Source organism: Ananas comosus, linkage group 20, assembly GCF_001540865.1.
Source record: "Ananas comosus cultivar F153 linkage group 20, ASM154086v1, whole genome shotgun sequence".
Taxonomy (NCBI): domain Eukaryota; kingdom Viridiplantae; phylum Streptophyta; class Magnoliopsida; order Poales; family Bromeliaceae; genus Ananas; species Ananas comosus.
The window spans coordinates 4,846,167-4,851,884 of record NC_033640.1 but is presented as its reverse complement, the minus strand read 5'-3'; the positions used below and the strand labels follow the sequence as shown (position 1 = coordinate 4,851,884).

At 34.4% G+C, this 5,718-nt stretch overlaps 1 long non-coding RNA gene across 2 annotated transcripts; it reads right to left on the bottom strand.

Annotated features, from left to right (window-relative positions):
* LOC109725892 lies at nucleotides 4,554–5,422 on the bottom strand. 2 transcript variants are annotated; one of them, XR_002220368.1, is made up of 4 exons: nucleotides 5,153–5,422; nucleotides 4,962–5,043; nucleotides 4,758–4,816; nucleotides 4,554–4,664 (listed from the first exon to the last, which is right to left on the bottom strand). It is a non-coding gene; the product is annotated as an uncharacterized LOC109725892 (long non-coding RNA). The 2 variants fall into 2 exon arrangements; XR_002220367.1 differs by lacking the exon at nucleotides 5,153–5,422 and having other exon boundaries at nucleotides 4,962–5,105.

Genomic DNA, 5,718 nt, shown 5'->3' with positions numbered 1-5,718 from the left:
TTTAAGCCTTCATGGCCTTTTAAATCTCATAATATGCAAGCTAATTAAACAAGTTTTAGTGTACCATTTACTTATAGTATATGCATATGAATAATGTATGCTTTCAGACAAAAAGAAAATCAAACCTTTTCCGGTGATATTTCATACCTTTACTTCGATCAGTCTTAGAGATGGTTCTTGATCTCTTTAGAACCCCAAAAAGTTTTATAGAAAGAGTTCTAACTAAGTTAATCTAAGTCTCCTATTAGAAAAGAAATTCCTAAAAATCAAATCCTAAAAACTTCAACTCACCTCTTTCTTGTCCAACAAGAGAAATGTGGGTTGAGGTGATTGTTTTCTTTCTACTGGAGCATCTTCTTGATATCTTGGCCTACTCCAAGCTCCCAATGAGATGAATGAAGAGTTGAAACAATAGTACAAAATTAGGGTTTCTCCTTTTAGAGAGAGAAAATAGAAAGCATGAGGGAGAGATCTAAATGAGAGTGGGCGAGAAGTTTGCCTGAGAAAGGGATTAGTATAGATGTGTTACATTTGTAACTAAACCCTCCAATCATTCACAGCAAGAAATTTAACTTTTAGCAATATTTAACTAGCAACATTTGACTAAGTCGCACAAATTATAAAATTTAGCAACATTTATTTATTCGTGTTGCTAAATGTATTTATTTACCAATATTTAGATACAAATGTTGCTAAATACAAATAACACCAACACTAAGTATTAAATGTTGCAATATTTAGCAACATTTTTGGTGATAAATGACAATGAGTTTTTCAAATTTTGAAAATCCCTCCAAATTTTTAAAATTTCATCTTTCCCTCCTTTTAGTGATATTTCTTTCCATCTCTCCCCATTTCTTTGTCTCTTCACTTTAAACTCTCAAGAGATTTTTTACTTTCATGGTTTCTTCTTCTATTCCTTAATTCCACAAAGTCCTTCTCACTAATTTTTTTTTTTATTTTGGAAGATTGGAGGAAAAACTATTAGTATCAGATTATCAATTTTGTTTCTAAAGATAGGTAAGTATCCCTTATAAGATAAATCAATTTCATATTAACTTCTAATCAAAATTATAGATTTGAAATTTTTTTTTCTTTTTTTCATTAACTAATAAAGTTTAGTATGACTAGAATAGGGTTGTCCTTCGACCTTTTGATTCATTTATTGTAGTATATGGTATGATATGAGGTTTTTTGTTTCTTAACTTTCATCAATTTTTTTTTACATTTTACTTTTAGATATTAAATTTGTGGTTATTACATTGCTATTATTTTAATTTGATACTTTTTCTTTATTTTTTTAGGAAATATCATTAATTTTCAAGATGTAAGAGCAAATATATGATCTTTTATGATTTGGTAAGGGCAATATATTTTATCTTTTAGTAGTTCATAGTATCTTATATTTTATGATAAATTGTATAAAATTTTAATTCTTAACCTTTTCTTTTTACAGGGTAAATAAATAAAGGTTACAAAATTATTTTATTCAAGCATTTTGGAGACTTCTCCAACGAATAAGGATGACTAATTTTTAATTTTGTCGTGATCAAATTTGTAATTATGAGAAAACTCAATTTTTTTTATGTCAAATGTGTTATTTGATTTGTAATATATTGCAAATTTTGATTGTCTTATGCTATTCATGAGTGTTTTAGTGTTTATGGTTGTTGCTTATTTTGACTATCAATTAAGTAAAAAAATTTTGAACACTATAGAACTAGTAGAATATTCTTATTATAGTTGTAACTATTTTTTATTAATTAATATAAATATATTCGATTATTACCAATTATTCATAAATTTGCTAAATAATAATTAATTAATGTTAATGTTAATATAATGAATATTTTTACCAATAATTCAAAATACTATTATATGTGATTGTTTAGTAATATTTGGTTATTATTAACTATAATTATAATAATTAATAAAAAATTAATAATATTTTAATTTAATTAATATCAAAATTTATAATTAATAAAATATTTTTATTTAATACAAAAAAAAACTAAATTAATACAAGAATTAATTAAACAATATGCACGACCATTTAATAATTGCTCTTTTAAAATTTTCATTTAACAATATTTGTTAATTGTTGCTAATTTTTTAGCATCAGCAACATTTTCTCCATATGTTGCTAAAAGATTCAACAACACGGACATAGGCAACACTAAAAGTTAAGTGTTGCTAAAAGATTTAGTCACATTTTTTACTCATTTAGCAACATCTATAAATGTCACTAAATCTATACTTTCTTGTAGTGATTGGTATTTACAACTGTAATACACTGGACGTCTCTAAATTGGGGAGTCCTAGTGTGAGTAGGCCCTAAGAAACAAGTCGGATGATTTCGGAGTTGTTTGAAGGGTGTACGAGTGTTTTCTGTGCAAACCGGATGCGAAAATGAACTTCGGAATGTGAAATCTGCAAAAGCTGCAGATTGTCACATTGCGTACCTGTACCAAGGTGGGGTTGTCACGCCCCGGAGCCCAGCGGAAGCCCGTCCAGTGCATGTCCAGACTCGCCATACGTCTAAAACATATAAGGCGTCAACAACAATGCGATAAACAAAGCAATAATAAAAGAACATCTAGGAGTATCAGAGCGAATAATATAAAATTACTAAGGTTCCAACAATAAAGAGAGATCCATCAAGGAATATACAAAAAGTATATAACTAGATCCACATCTAACAATCTCTAAACCAAAAGTATAAAACATCTTTCCACAAGGTACAAAAAAAAGATGATGTCGGGTCTTTCTAAAATACTCCGTAGGGGCTCTAGCTAGTCGCTAACCCTTTGCCACGATCCCTAGCCACTCCCGATGCGAATGGCTTTGAAACAACAACAAATTAGAGGGCGTGAGAACTATTAAACAATAGTTCCCAGTGGGTAATTACTGATCTCAGTGAAATGCACCACTAGGCTACAAGTAAAAATAAAGGAGGCTTAACAAGTAAAAAGGATTAGCATGTATACTGAACGTGAATAGAATTTGTAAAACCAATAAGCCTCTACTACAATTTTAACTGTCATGCACATGATGTTCTACTTTCACTCTATCAACTATATGTCAATGTTGATTAACATGCTTCGTCAGATTTACCAATGTCCAATTACATGCATATCTATAATATTCGTAATACTACAAAGGATGATTATGCTTTTCATTACTATTTTAACTATGCATTATGCCAATCGATATAGGTATGATATACTACCACTAGAGTGTCAATGTGAAGAATGACTAACATAAAGTCCACACTATGCACCACCATGCATGTCTACTAGTCCAACTAGGATGCACTCTCTAGTAGTAATTTCCACATTATACATTAAGTATCATGGTTCAATCCACGTCATGGATCTACACGTGTGTAGTCCGGCTTGTGCCATGCCTAAAATGGCCCCGTAGTAGTCAACATTCCCACTCTAGGAATGAGCCTCCCCCACGGCATCCTATTTCGGCGCCCAATCCCGCACGGGCAAGCTTGTGTTGCGTAGGCTATCTCCGGAGTGCCGGCTTGTGGGGAGCGACCCTCACAAGCATGTGCAAATGAGCACAATGGCAAGCAAGTATGATCAATAGTATCCAGCTCTCGGTCATCATGTCTAAAACATGGAATAAGTAGCAACGACCCCAAAGGTCTAGTAAAGTACCATAATGTCAAGGTTGTCGATCACTAACCCAAATGTCACTACATGACGTTCATATTTACTATGTCAAGTAAAAGTCACTAGTTCATATGCCCACAACCCTTGTCATTATCCTATTTAGGATGGTTCACTATTGCTCAAGTCTCAATGAGAGTTCATGCTTAGACTATTCGACTATAGCTAGGGATGTCACTTTCTTGTCATATGCATAAATACTACAAAATAGTCACAATGTTCATGATGCATGCCATGCATATATCTTTCTATCAATGCCTCCACTTCTTGGAGTATTAAACTATCATGCAAGTGCTTCATTCAATTAATGCCATATACAATTGTTCAACTTGTCATTTGCCCAAGGGCATTCCATTCGCTACCCTCATGTCAACTACATGGAATGCAATTACCGATCTCTAGATCGTAAGCAATATCACTATATCACATACTAGTTGTCCTACTAACTCAAGCATTAAGTTACCATGTCACGTGTGGAGTTCTAGTTGACCCACTAGGTTAAACACATCAAGTATAGCTTCATGATAATTTTACCATGTTCCACGTCACATTATCACAACTACATTGTCTACAACAAATACAATGTTATGATGCAAATGTTGCTAAGTCAAATGCCTCTTTATGGCTTTTTGTCCACTATATCCAACATGAGTTTTAGGTCCCACAGCCTATTATTCTAGTCATTTCATTGTAAGGAACATGACCCCAAACCGTATACCAGAATGCTATTCTCACGCATGCAAACAATGCGTATATCTCTCTACTATATAGAGGTAATTTTTTATAAAATATAGCACATATATTTTAAGCATTCTAAATAACTCGTAGGCTCTATCTAGTATGAATATGTATGCATTTAAATTTTATGATAATTAAAAGTTGACAAAAGTAGAGTTCTGCTATTTTCGATGAAGTCAAACCCACCGAAACTCCTCGTGGCCCTTCGTTCGCGCCGACGAAGGTGCCCGCTACTCTCTTAGCACCCTAAGGGTAAGGAAAAGACAGATACACGAACGTTACGAACAATCCTAAGTTCGATCCTTAAGCAACTCAAAAAAAAGAGGGGTGAAAACTCACCGGATGCGAAGAAACCTCTCTCGATCTCTAAAAGGGAGTTAGAGGCCCTCTAATCCAACCTAAACAAAGATTCTAAACCAATCAATTTAGTTCCAAAAGCCTCAAATCCAAAATCTCCAAAATAAACCCTAATTTCCAAATCTAGGGTTTCATTTAGTAGAATCTACCAAAACAAGAATCAAAGAGGGGATTAAGCCTACCAACCTCAAATGAAGCTCCCAACAAGGCTTCAAGTCCTCCAAGGTTGAAGATCTTCCTCCAAAAGAGCTCCAACAAAAGCTTCAAGCTTCTCCCATGGTGGAATCCCAACATAGAGCATGGAAAAGCAAAAGGGAGGAGATCAAACCATGCAAAAATGCAAGAAAAATGAGGAAAATCCAAGAAAGGGACCCTACCTTCTCTTCTCCACGGTTTGAGGCTCAAGAGAGCCTCAATTGGGCTGTGGGGGGTATGTATAGGTAAGCTATAATTGCAAAAACACCCTCCCAGTTCAAGCAGTTTGCGGACTGCAAAGTGTACCGGTACACGAAAAAGTGTACCGGTGCAAATCCAGCCAGACAGCAAACCCGAGCCTCGGGTTAGTAAAAATACCCATCTGTACCGGTGTCACGCCCCGCGACCGCCCGCCTATTTGGCCGAGTCGCGGCGCCGCCAACAGATCGCCGAACGGACAGGGTTTCCCCTGTACTGCGGACAGAGTCTCCCCTGTACGTTCAAGGCATAGCAATCAATACAATGTACGAAGTTCCAACCAGGAACACATTTCAATCAAGATTGCATAATGGAAGGTATCAAACAACATAACACATCCTATGTTATTACATGCATTCACATTCATACAGTTTACATCCCAAATACTTATTACATTTAACTTCCAAATACAATCTGATTTAACATGATTATTACAATCTTATTCCTTTCATTTTCTTACATCCCTAAGTAAAGGCCGACTCAGGGTACC